General features: G+C 33.4%; 1 pseudogene; it reads right to left on the bottom strand.

The window, feature by feature from the left end:
• Window positions 1-6,297: 6,297 nt before the first annotated feature.
• Window positions 6,298-7,238, bottom strand: LOC114748224 (probable BOI-related E3 ubiquitin-protein ligase 3; annotated as a pseudogene).
• Between the last annotated feature and the right edge of the window lie 7,003 nt (window positions 7,239-14,241).

Here is a 14,241-nt window from a genome sequence, read left to right as displayed (position 1 = left end):
GATGCGCGTTGTAGGGTATATTTTGCAGAATGTTAAGGCCACATCACAGACTTTTATTAGTCATGATAAGAATACAAATGAAATTATTGCAGGATACTCTTCGAAATTTCCAATGTTAAATTACCAAGTTGGTTCTTATTAATCTCTCACCAAATTTTTAAAGAACACTATCAGTTGATCAACGTAGGAAGATGGGATGAGTTAGGTGTTGGAGTGGCTAAAATAAGATGTGATGTGATTTTATAAGGTGTCCTAAGCGGATAAAGTTACATCCTAGGTGGTGCGTCCAAGTTGGCGTCCTACATGTTGATCAAGCCTTTCATGGCAACATGCATGTGACATTCAACATTACATTTAACAAGTTAACCCAAAGCCAAATCATCCAAGGTTAGGATACCTAAATGAAGAGATTTATTGAAGGCCAAATCGCCATATATTGAAGGCCTAATACATAAATATACACTTGGAGGAGACAAATTAAGTCATAATCTTCTAAATTTATGCCCAAATGCATATCCTAATTAAGGTATCATAGAAATTCATGACCGTAAATAGTCGCATGATGCATAATAAAGCTTTCGATGTATATATGTTTAATTTACTTCGTGCTTCGTGGCACCGTCAACCTTGTCTACCCAAAAACCATCTGGAGTTTAAGATTCCCTTTAGTACGTTGTGCAGAAATGGCCACTCCAAGTTGGCGCCGAAGGTTTCTTGGCTCGCCACCAAATTGAGGAAATTTTTTATCTATTGTTTTTCATTGAAGAGAATCTGTTAGGTAACGAAGCTTTCCATCACATATTTTCTCATCGAAATACTATCTCAAGTTCTTTGCATCTGTGGCATTAGCAAATAGACATTTAAATCGTGGTATTATTGGAAGATACCACAGAACCTTCAAAGGAGAACCTTTGGTCATCTCATTATAATCATCACCATCATCTTTCTTCATTTTGTATCTTGAAGTCCCACATTTAGGGCACTTATTTAACCCTTCATAATCATTTCTGAATAATATACAGTCATTAGGACACGCATGTATCTTCTCATATTCCAAACCCATCGAACACAAAATCTTCTTTGTCTTATACATTCGTTTCGGAAGTGAATTTCCTTTTGGAAGAATATCACTCAGCAATTCAAGCAACTCCGTAAAACTAGCATCAGTCCAACCATTTCTTGCCTTCAAATTCATCAATTTCAACACAGTTGTCAACCTTGTGTAATCATCTTTGCACCCTGGGTATAAAGGCGTCTCTACATCACTACACAAAGTTTCAAAGGTGGGAGAGAACTGTGTAAAAGATTTAGACCTTATATCACGAAACATATCCGAAATTCTATCATCAAATTCTTCATTCACAACCTTCTCCTTTGCAGACAGTGTAGTCTTTCTAATTTCTCCATGCTATATCCAATTTGTATACCTCAAATTTATCCCATCACAGATAAGATGCTCTTTTATCTCATAAATACTCCATCGACTATTTGTTTAAACATTTGACATAAGGACAATAGTACAATCTATCTCTTTTACTAGGGGCATTTCTTTGAGCAAATTCAAGAAACCTTTTAACCCCGTCCTCATATTCCTTGCTAATTCTCTTAGCTTTCATCCAACTACGATTCATTGTTCTACAGAGTCAATGATATAGTTTTCAAACTCAATTCTAATTCCTTAATTCAAATATTGAAATAATAAAATCATTAAATGTTAGTTGATAAATTAAAATTGACTAACACTTAATTACAAATTAAAAGAAATGTCTCTTTTAAAAATAAAAAATTCGACAAAATTTCCCCTTAACAACTATGTACAAATTAAACACCAAATTAGAAAAAAAACTCAAAATTTTTAATCAACATGAATCCCAAAATATAACAAATAAAACAAAAGTAAAATAACATATTTCAACGGTGAAATAGTTAAACAAAAATCATTTTAATAAACAAAAAAATATTGTTCATAACATATTTCAACATGATAAATTTGAAAAAATATAACAAATTTGAAGAAATAAACAATATAACAAATAAAACAAAAATAAAAATTTAATTTCAAACCAATTCAATTAATAAAGATTTTTAAAGCTAAAATTTCTGAATCCAAAACGGGAACACAAATGATATTCATTTGCAGTGAAATTTTAAACAACACTTCATTATCAATCAAAGTTCATAACAAAAAAAAACACAAAATGACAAACAGATTATTTATTACTAAATTCTCATATTTATTACAAAAAAATACCAAAAATTCGAAATAAATATCAAACAATTATTTTAAAAATAAAACACTTCACAACTAATCAACTTCAAACATTTAACATGTTTCTAACACAGTATATAAGAAGGAATTAAGGTTTTCTCATATCAAATGCCCACCAATCAACGGTTCAAGCACATAAAAAATGCAAAATGAACAATACAAGCCAACCACAATGTAAAACTAACAAACCCATTTGAAATACAACAGATTTTCATGGTCAAAACGTTCAACAAACCAAGAAAAATTGAAAAGAATGAAAGAAGAGGATACTCACAGAGTAGAGATGATTCAAATGCGAAATGAGGGGCGTTCGAACGGCGGCAGACGGTGGCAAGACACCACAAGCTAAATAGAGGAGTTTAAACGGCGGGAGAGTGGGAGGAATGGCTGGTAATGGAAGTTTTTTGGTGGTGGGACAAAGGGGGACCATGGCGCACTAATGAAACGAGAAAGAAAATGATGGAACACAAAGGCGCTGTAGGGTTAATTGAAAACTTTCCACGGCGATTGTTAAGAAAACCGCTGTGGAAAATCAAAACTCATTCAACTTATTTACAAAAATGCCACATCCTTTTTTTCACGTCATTTTTCTGCTTAGCCGCCATTATTTTGCGACGTTAAAAGTCTTTTTTCTAGTAGTGTGATAAGAATAAAACAATTTGTGTGAAACACATTCTTAACAATTAATTGTCAAGATCATGAATTGAGAGGTCAAGTCAATATAATCATGTCTTTCGAGGAAGGAATCTTAATGAACCCCCCCTCCCCCAAAATTTTGCAGACTAAAGGACTAAGTCCATGTCAGATATGAAGTGGAACTTTCTATTTTGCCTCTGCCCAATCTGAGTCTTACAGGCAAAGAAAGGGCCTCTATATATAGATGAAGAGCACGCAGTTGAAGACATGCATTGAGAAAAATGGGGTATTCAGTGAGAGAAGAGGTGTGGTGGGTGATGGCCATAATCATATTCATATTATCAGGGTTTAATAGAGAAGCTAAGGGGTGCTTGAAAGAAGAGAGAGACGCTCTTCTGAAATTGAAAGAAGCTTTCAATTATCCAAATGGCTCTTCTCTTCCTTCTTGGAATAACCAAACCTTCTCTGCAGATTGCTGCACTTGGGAGTCTGTACAGTGTGACAACTCCACTCATAGAGTCATAAGCCTTTATCTAAACGATACAAGACCTCATGAGTCGAGACACATCAAATGGTCACTCAATGCTTCTTTGTTTCTCCCCTTCATCCAGCTTCAAGAGCTATATCTGGATTGGAATAACTTGACAGGTCGCCCTCTTTCTTTTAACTATTCTATCATTCATGCATACACATATATACCCACACACACACAGTACATAGACATACATTGTTAATTAAGACCGACATTTTTATAAGCATTTCGAGCTGTGATTTTTGAAGATGTAAAAGCACATCAGTTACTGTTAAAAATTAGTTAAAAATGATTATGATCATATCATTCATTGTCTTTTATCTCGTTCTTTTTTGTCAGTTTCCTCTTTTAGGCCATTGATTTGCTGGGGTAAGAGTCCATTCTAGTTATAGCTAAATATTTGTGGATAATTTCTGATTGGAATAATGACACTTTCCGTCCCTCAAATTTGCTTCATTTATTGATTTGGTGCATGAAATTTAATTAATTGTTATACATCAAGTCCCTAAAGTTTCATAATCATACAAATTAGTCATTATGGTTTGAAGATATATAATCCTAGACGCACATGTGCTATCTCTAACCACTAATTCAAGGATGATAACCCTCACTTTGCTTTATTTATGAAATTTGAACCAATTTTTTATATTTTCTCCCAATAATTATATGTCATATCACTTCATTTATTCTCTCTCATATTTACCTTTTTCTTCCTCCATTCATCATTTCTCTCGATAGATATGGATATTATTTTTGGAAAAAAAAATACATTTTTACAAATTTATTACCTTTAAGCAATTTTAACAAACTATATAATCTACATAATTTAATTATTTATATCTTATAGATAGCATCAGAGGGAGTAAAATTGCGTATGAAACTTTATTTAGGAACTTGAGTGATAAAAATTAAACTTCACAGACCAAATTGATAACAGAGACAAGTTAAATTTGAGTACCAAAAAGTTTTATTACTCATTTTTTAAAAAATATATTCAAGTAAGATATTGTTGGAAATGTTTGAGATGCTAAACGTTTTGATTCGGTTTTTAAATATTCTTTTTAAAAAATAAATTACTAAACAGGACATTTTCTTGGATATAGAGGGGCCCAAAACAAGCTTAATATACACTACATTATCAAACTTTCACTTCATGTTAAATTATGAAGAGGATGATGATATTAACTAGACGAATTATTTTTTTATAATTCTTTATACCCACTAATTCATAGTAACTAATCACATGTTGTTTGTGGCACAGAGCTGTTTGGCGATATCAGGCTGGTGAACTTGGAAGTGTTGGTTTTACAAGATAATATGCTCACAGAATTCCCATATTTCGGTGCTAAATCTTTGTCTTCTATATCATACTATATTTTGAGTGATATATGTAGCTACTAAGACGTGCATCAAAAGTATATATATTTTTAGAGAAAAGATTGGGCCATGATTTTAAAAAAAAAAAAAAAGCTAAAAGAAATATATAGACAAAGTTTTTCCATTAAATATATGAAAGTTTCCTTCTTCTTTTTTTCCTTGATTTTGTTGGGAAGTCAAATTATTTACCTTTGCCATATAATCATCTCAACTGAACAATTTATGTGCCTTTATTTAATTGAGAGAATTGAATGAAAGGTCAAAAGTAAGAGATAAGATGACGTTTTCTTACCTAGCAGAGTCATTATCAATAAATTTTAACAACACACACACACACTAACTAATTAATTTGAAGGAGCTGGGGCTTAAGGCACACATTTCCATTTGGCATTTGGCAGACCTTTCTCATTCACGTAATCTGAAGGCACCGTCGCTTGATGATAATTACTTGGAGGGCAGTATTCCAGAATCTATTACGTCTCTTACTTCCCTCACCGCATTGACATTAAACGGGAACAACTTGACTGGATCATTGCCACAACAAGGTACGCATCATATTTTATAGCATCTGCCACGGAAAGAAAATTTGCTGATAAAATTTTTTTATTTTAATTAAACAGTCAAACTTTCCTTGTTCGTGCAAATTGAGTCGACTGTTCAATGAAACCGATTTCCAATCCATCTCTTAACCGGCATGCGGCAGCTCGCTCTCCGCCAGGGAGCAGTAGTTTAAAATAATGTAGTCAAAACAAATAACAATTGAGAAAATAATAATAATAAGATCAAGCCGTATTTACACACATGGACAGGCTAAAACTAATAAATGGAAGTGACTTTATATTTCTTATTTTTCCTTATGCATTCTCTATATTTTGTTTATTTTCACTTACATCTTTGGGCTCAATGTTCAGGCTTTTTTCCTGGGGCCCAATATTAATTTAAATACATTGTTCTGACGAAATAAATTTAACGAAGAACAATGGTATATGTTGCAGGAGGCTTATGCAATTTGAAGAATCTTTCAATATTGGATCGGGGCTATAATGAATTTGAGGGGCAACCTCCTGCGTGTTTTGGCAATTTAACGTCCCTACTTGGCTTTGTCTTCGTCGAAATCGTTTTGAGGGAACGTTTCCTTCCTCACTCTTTCATACTATGTGGTTTCTATCAGGAATTTTTCTTACCGACGACAATTTCAGTGGCTCATTTTCACTCTCGTCGCTTGCCAACCACTCCAACGTCAAAGTCCTTACCATTTCTTGCGCCAACACCAACCTGAGGCTTGAAACAGAGAACCTTTCATTTATCCCTTCCTTCCAACTGACGTCCCTCACAATCCGCAACTGCACTCTAAATGAAGCAAACAATAAAACAATGCCTACCTTTCTTCTTCATCAATATGACTTGCTAGTTCTAGAACTTAGCCACTTGAACATTTCAGGCACCTTTCCATCTTGGCTTTTGACAAACAACACAAGGGTTAATAGATTAAAGTGTACTAATCTATTATCCTCCTCGCCTGCCTCTTCCGTTTCTCCTCCAATTCCATCCTCACTTTCTCCATCTGTAACGGAAACGGATCAGAATCACATAATGAAAAAAATAAAAGAAATCCATGAGTAATATAGTTCCATTTTATAACGGTTAGATATACTCACGTGCTGGGAAATGAGGCGGTCGATATCAAGTTGTGTTGATGAATCTGCAGAGAAATGTCTTCGTCAAGAAACGAGAAGAAGCCACAATTCTTATGAGTCTGAGTAGAGACTGGGTAGGAAAGAAGAGGGTAATTGATCGAATCCCTTGATCGCTTTCTTGGAACGGGGACGTTGTAGGTGGTGAGGCCACTTTCAGATTTCATTGTGTTTTTCTGAGGAACGGAATCGACGATCAAAGAATTGTAAGCTGCAGCCGCCGCGAGAGGCGTCTCCGTGGCAGTGGTGGTGCCGGATAATGGCAGAACAGAGGAGTAACCCATCTGGGCACTAATGGGATTGACATTTGCTTCAATAGGATTCAACATCTCCCTGAAAATTTCATGCAAATCAACCCCAACATTAAAGGGGAGAAAAACGGAGGCAGAAGATACAAGAAGATAAAAAGGATGAGAGGAAAAGCGTTACGTACCGACTGGCAATGAGTTGGGAAGGGAAGACATGGAGATGGCGAGCTTCAACGGCCATGAAAGGAGGATGTGGATGATGGAGATGGAGATGGAGATGGAGATTTCTCTCTGCAGGCACTATTCTTGCGGTTTCGCTTCTTTGTCTTGGGCTGTCTCCAATTCTTCTTCTATGCGTTTTTTTGGAGTGTGGTTCTTATTTAGAGTCTTGGTTGAGAGGGGGAGAGATATAGGGAGAGAAAAATTGAGAGAGAGAGAGAGAGGAGAGGAATGAACCAAAAGGCATGCCACTGAGGTGCCGAAACTGGCTATATGGTGGGGTTTATTTAGGAATTAGGGTTGTCTCGGTAAACTAAAACACTGGCTTAAATATATTTTCTCACAAAAAAAAATATATTAAAAAAACTGACCTTTAAATAATAAAAAGAAAATTAAATAATTAAATATACTGAGCCAGAGAGATTCCTACCTCACTTTTATTTCCGGAACCCACAGGCTGCCGCAGCACAGATTTGATCATGCCGTAATTCCCGCCAACCCTCAGGGGTGATTCCGTCATTACAATGCCCATGTCGTAACCGTACATTACCTCTTTCGTTTTTTCTCTTTTAACCTCTAACGTCCCGATAAATAGTTTAAAAAAAAAAATCTGCCAAGGAAGTCGCAGCATGTGTAAGCAAAAGCACGGCTAGTTAGCTAGAGTCCAAGACGACGCCTATTTTTTCTCTCATGCCATTACTTTTCTTTCTTTTATTTTGCGCTTCTGGTCCAAGAGCAATGTGATGGCGGTGGGGCCCGCCGGGGGGCAAACACGTGTGTGATAGGGCTGTGGGGAACAACTGTGGTAGGACGCACGCACAGTTTTAGTGCTGGCGGGCACGTGCGAACTGCCAGCGTGGATTGGAGGGGAGCCTCAGTGGGACCCGCGCGGCTGGGGGTGGATGTCAATGTTATTGAGTGTGGGCCCGGCCCAGCATGCCCGTTGTCCTTTTGATTCGCAACTCTTTCTTGCTTTTGAGGAACAGGTTAAGTCATGCTCCTGGCGTGAGGAAACGTTGCTTGTGCCCTTAACCCAAAAAACCAACTAACCAAACAAACCCCAAACCAAAAAAAATTAGGAAGAAAGAAACGCTGCTTGTGGCCTTTTGCCTCCAACTGTTTCATGCCACGTGTCATCCTACTTTTCTCCTAATCGGACAAGCTGTTTGCTGGTCCAGACACCTTACCCTACGGGACGGTCTTAAGAAGATCTCAGCCGTCAGATCGTAACTAGATATTTTACGTGACTCCCTTTTACTCCAAGATTAATTTATAAATTAGCTATTCTTGAAATAAATTATTATTTTTTGTTTCTTTTCAAGCAGGCTTATGATCCATGAAATTCCCATTCTTCAACAACTCTCATCTGAATCGGCAGCAAATTCAGGTGTTCTACCTGAATCATTCAAACATATCACACGGTCAAAATTTTATTAATTCACTTTTTTTAATCCATTTTTACTTAGAAAAATCACGTGACACCTGTCAACCATACCTCATCAACATCAAATAAAACATATTAAAAGTATGTGTTTTATCATAAATTAAACCTCTTAAATTCCTTAATTCATAATTTCAGTGCACAGCGAAGGTGCATGGAATATGTCCACAAAATCTGAGATAACTCAATTCAAAGCATGGACGACTTATTTGTCAAAAAAACAAAAAAACTAAAGACCTAACTAACTAAAAGAAACGTTTATATTTTAAAAAAAATGTCATATCATGTAGACTTACACATTTGAAGGTCAAGTGAATTTGTTCTCATTCATTTGTATTGTTTGATAAGAAATAGTTCAAAATCTCAACCTTATGTGACCAACCATATTTAAACAAACAAACTCAATTACTAAAGGGTATTACGTACAGGTGAAAGTGAAACAGAAGATGGGCAAATAATAGTAATTACCATTAAATAATTTTAAAACATTTAAGAAACACATTGGTGTGCCTAAGATCCGCTGAATCATCCTCAGAGATTAAAAAAAGCAATTAATAAAGGGAAATCAATGACTTTAAATGCCCCACAAGCAGCTTCTGAATATTGTAGGGTGGGATTTGAATCATTTAATTAGACACACAAATGTTGTTGGAGACAAATGAAGAAAAGGGATTAATTAGGTACTTAAAATAGATGGACATTATGATCACACCCAGACGGAAATCAGGAGATGTAGCTTTCATGAAAAGTTATTTGATTTCATATGCTTTTATTATGATTATTATTGATATATATCATATGGGAGGCACGAGGACAAAGGCATCAGCGAGCTAACACTGCAATTATATCTCAATTTACTGCACATTCCAATGTCACCCCTTTCTCTTAAAAAATATTTTTTTAACAAAAAGAAAAAGAACAGACACAGTGAGATGTTGCTTGCATGCATCAACTTTATTTTTTCCCCCTCTTGGCTGGTTACTTCATTAGCACTTTATATTTGTTTTTACATATTCAATTTTATTATAGACATTGTAGCTTGCTTTAAGGAGGCAAAATGACAAACACTTGAGTTGCTTAATTATGCCTAATTATGGCTCAAATAATTCATATACATATGTAATTGGATTTGATCTATCACAAACATTTTGTATCCAGTTTTCTATTTTTTTCAAAGGAAAAATCATTTCACATAATGGGTCATGCTCAAATTTTTCACTTTTATATGCATGATGAAGCTGATCTCTGATTTCGTATATAATATAAAGAATTCTTTTTTTTTTTTTGGGGGCAAATTATGATGCCAGTGAAGACTGAAGACAGCGTACAAAAGTTAACTAAACAATAAAAAAACGCAAGCTACAAAAAATTAGGACGGCAATTCCACCTAAATCATGATTCTGCTACCTGTGCTTTTACATACAGATAGATTAATAAACACGAAATGGACCATTTAATGAAGCTTAATTAATGGTATAATATATAGATACATATATATATGTATATATGTTACTGAAGCATTACTATTGCATCAGAAAGTATAACGAGGATGGTAATATTTTAATATAGATTAAAAATAAGTTGACTGTAAACTAAGTAGTTGTCTAGGTGCATGCACATGAATGGAGGCACCAACGCAGAGTGAATTAATTAAGGCAGAGTCACAAAATCAATCAAGGCATCCATTTGTGACAATGATATATTTAATAATTAATAGTAACTAACCAATTCTACTCCAAATTTAATTTGGCATTAATGGTTAGGAGTATTACTTTGGTTTATATAATTATGAGTGATTTGTATTAAAAAAAATATAATTATGAGTGATGCAAATGAATGGGACTTGACTATGAATTTATTATTATTTTGTACAAACACTTTTTTGGACTGATATATATACACATACATATATATATGTGAATCTTATAATCATGGTAGTATTACATATAATTATTGCCACAAATATAAGAATAATGAGGAGGAGGGGACAAGTATGTATTCATGTTCACGATTTGGAAAGGAAAACTATATAATTATTCGGTCATGGCGGCCCTGTACATCAATTAATTAAATATATGAGAGAACATTCAAAACCAAATTATTCAGCCAAGTATATATTTGAGAACTGAGAGAGGCTTAAAGTTAATTTAAATCATGAAGTTTCATTAAAAAAGAGAGAATAATTAAAAGGAATAGTCAAATGGAAAGATGAGTAGATGAGAAGTTGCTAGATTGATCCCACACTCTCTTCTTCCTCCAACTTTCTTCACCGTTCCTTTTCATTCTACCTCCATGATTGATATTCTAGCTACTTTAATTTAAACAATAATTTTGACACAAAGAAATATCTTTGATCATATCAATATCAATTTTAAATTTATGAAATTGATGTTTGCACATTTGGTTCCTCCTGCAGCTTTATCCCATGAAATTTTTATTTAATGTTTTAAGATTAAAATGGTCACTAATCATTAATTGAAAGAATTAATTCCAATTTGATGATAATTTTAATTAGTACACATGATATTATGATGATTTTTAGCGAGTTTTCAGCTACAATTAAACTCTTACAAACTTTTGAAAGTGTTTGGTATTGTTTAAGATGTGATTTGTCGGCAAAATAAATCAAAGTAGGGTGTCTAATTAGAATCTCACAACATTGCTTAATTTGTAATTGTAAATGAAAACTATAAATTGCTAGTGGGATAAGGATATTAGGGGGGGATCATGTGTATTTGTGCTTTGTCCCACTTTTAAGCGCAAACCTTTTGCATCTTGACTTGTGGAAACAGTTTCGTTTTTCCTCTCTCTTTTTCTCCATTTCAACTTAAAGCTAAAGTTCTTACTATTATTGTCATTCTTCATTATTCCTTATTCTACATATATATATATATATATATATATATTAGTCTCTATGATCTTATATATATAATATTATTCCAAGTATATATCTTTATCTGTCTTTGTTTCTCTTTTCATGAGAATCTCTTTCGTTTCATCACCACCTCCACAATACAAGCACATACATACAACCAACCCTTTGAATATTTCAACCCTTCTTTTTCTTTCTCTCTCTATCTCTGTGTCAGTGAGATAGGAAGATAAAGAGAGAGAGAAAGAGACGTTGATAAATAATGAAGAATGAGGTTCTTTCTTCTTCTTCATTATCATCTTCCCTGTCGCTGCTGATGAACAGTTCCTTTCTTTTTACTTATGAGAGAGAGAGAGAGATCATTTTTTCTTGTATTGGAAACATACCTTACTTCGTGTGCTTAGGATACTCGAAAACCCTAGCTTTATTATTATATATACATTACTTATAACTATATTCCCAACCAGAAGCAAAATAAATAAATTTGACCGTTAGGTTTGGACAAGTGACTGCATGATATATTGCATTCATTTGGTGGACCCCTAACGAATAAAGCAAGCACGCAGCTGCATGATTCCATTTTTCTCATAGTAGTAATAATATTTGTTTATTTTTTTAATATCTTTAATTTTACTGATATTCGTATTTATAGAAGTAAGTTGGATGGGCTTCAGGATTTTGATGAGCTTTGTCTGTGAAATTTCAGCATCACAGAGAGTTGCACGTCTCAATTATGGTGAAAGGGAAAGTGCAGGTTTTTGGGAATTGTGAGTAATCAAATACGGTCAATATGGAAAGTTTGGCAATAAATACTCCCTCTCCAACTTATAGCAGGGTATCTTTTAGAAACTACTCGTTCCATTTTAAATCTCTGATTCATTTTGTAGCATAAATTAAACTATAAAATAGATTTTACATTTAAAATGAAGGAATATTACTAGCATTTTTATTATTACAAGTAATTGGATAGTTTTAAGAAAGATTTAATATTTTTGCAATATATGTTTAAATTTATAGATTGGGAAAATTACTAACAAGTCTTAATGAATAACATAAACCTGTTATTATTTCCAGTATTAAAACTTACTATCATTGTATGTTCTTTTTGGTTGTCAATGAACTTCTGGATGATTAAATATCTTCTTAAGATCTAATAATAATTCCTTTAAATTTAGTAAGGCCGGTCTCCGGCAAAAATTGTAGTAGGACGCAGAATATAATTAATATAATACTAGAATTTAGTGTGATTAATAAAAATAATATTATAATTTACTTAAATTTTATGACAAATTTAATATTTTTAATTTCTTTATTAATGTGTGAATTAATTGTAAATAAAATATCTCAGGTGAAAAATGCATTCGCCAGCTCTTCCACTCTTGCCATGTCTGGAAGTATCATTGAAGAGCGAAGACCGGAATGAAGATTTTAATTTTTTTTTCCTTTTAAGTTTCTGAAAGTTATCATGCTTAGTCGCTATATATGTATGAGGATGTTTCAAAATCGTGCCACATGTACATGTGACGTAAACTAAAACTAAGTACGATACTGTGATGATCTTTTGAAGTTTCTTGAAGTAATCATATGTTTAGTCGCTATATTTGTTATAGGGCTGTTCTTTTTTAAAAAAAAAAAAAATTATACCCACATCACATGCCTGGGGTCAAAAATAAGACGTGGCCATAACACATCAATAATAATATGCACCCATATATCTTTAGCGTACATTAATTTTAAAATCTCCAACAAATTTTCCATGTTTTCATTCCCATGTGCATTAACATGTTTATTCTGCCCCCACACTTGGAAATGTCATTTCCCACATTAATATATGATATATATATATAAATAGAAATAGAATGGATGAGTATTATTAATTCACTGTTTATCTATTATTTATTGGTGTAAGTTGTCTTTTTTTAAAAAAAATAATTACTTTATTTTCTCAAATTTTATGTTATTTTGTTCAAATATCATTCTTGTTAAAAAAATTTACGTAATTAATTCTTAGGTGAAATATATATATTGACGCATTTTTCAGCGGACTCATCGGATCAGATCCATTGCTGGCCAAAAAAAGAAAAATCAGATCCGATATAATATTAATATAAAATTCACGAATATACATAATTACTTTTATTTTGGGCTAAAAAGTCTCTCCATTTACTAAATTTAATATACTCCTCCGGTCCTTATTATAAGACCCAATTTGACTTTTTATTTGGTCCTAATTATAAGACCCAATCCATTTTGTCTCTTATATTTATGCATTTTTTTCCAAGATAATCCTTCTAATATGATAGTTTTAGCCAATATACTTAATTAGCAAGGATATTTTAGGAATGACAACACTTATTTATTATAAATAACCAACTTAACTTAATTCCTTAATCTCCTCAAATAAGTCAATTGGGTCTTATAATTAGGACCGGAGGAGTATAAGATTTTCAGTTTACAGTTGGAAGTTCGCAGTTGTAACTATGTATTTTCTATTCCCATGGGCCCAAGCCCAATTTGTGGTCGGGTTCTATTTTAGCCCATTTGTCCCCAAAACAACTCCATCGCCGCCCCGCGCCGGACGAACACACGTCATATATTTTTGAGCAAAAAACACTCATTATATATATATATATATATATATATATATATCTCATAATAGCATGATTAGCTTTTTTCATCAATATTCAACTAACTACAATTGATTATATATCTGGTTAGGTGTTTCCTCTGTCTAAGAACATAGGATTTGAAATTTCTGTGATTTGCAGAACTCGAATCATGGAAAGCGTCAACCTGCGAGACCACACAGATTCAGGATTAGGTTAATTCAGTTAACGTATATACCATATTCTCGTCTAAACAGGTTGTGATTAAGTAATGTTCGATTAAACAAATCAGACACAAACATATCAATTATCTTGAGAAAACAGATCCCATATAACATCATCATTAA

Source organism: Neltuma alba, unplaced genomic scaffold (assembly GCF_004799145.2).
Source record: "Neltuma alba isolate B1F8T4 unplaced genomic scaffold, ASM479914v2 tig00005651_pilon, whole genome shotgun sequence".
Classification (NCBI taxonomy): domain Eukaryota; kingdom Viridiplantae; phylum Streptophyta; class Magnoliopsida; order Fabales; family Fabaceae; genus Neltuma; species Neltuma alba.
The sequence above is the reverse complement of the archived record's forward strand: the minus strand, read 5'-3'. Positions and strand labels throughout refer to the sequence as shown.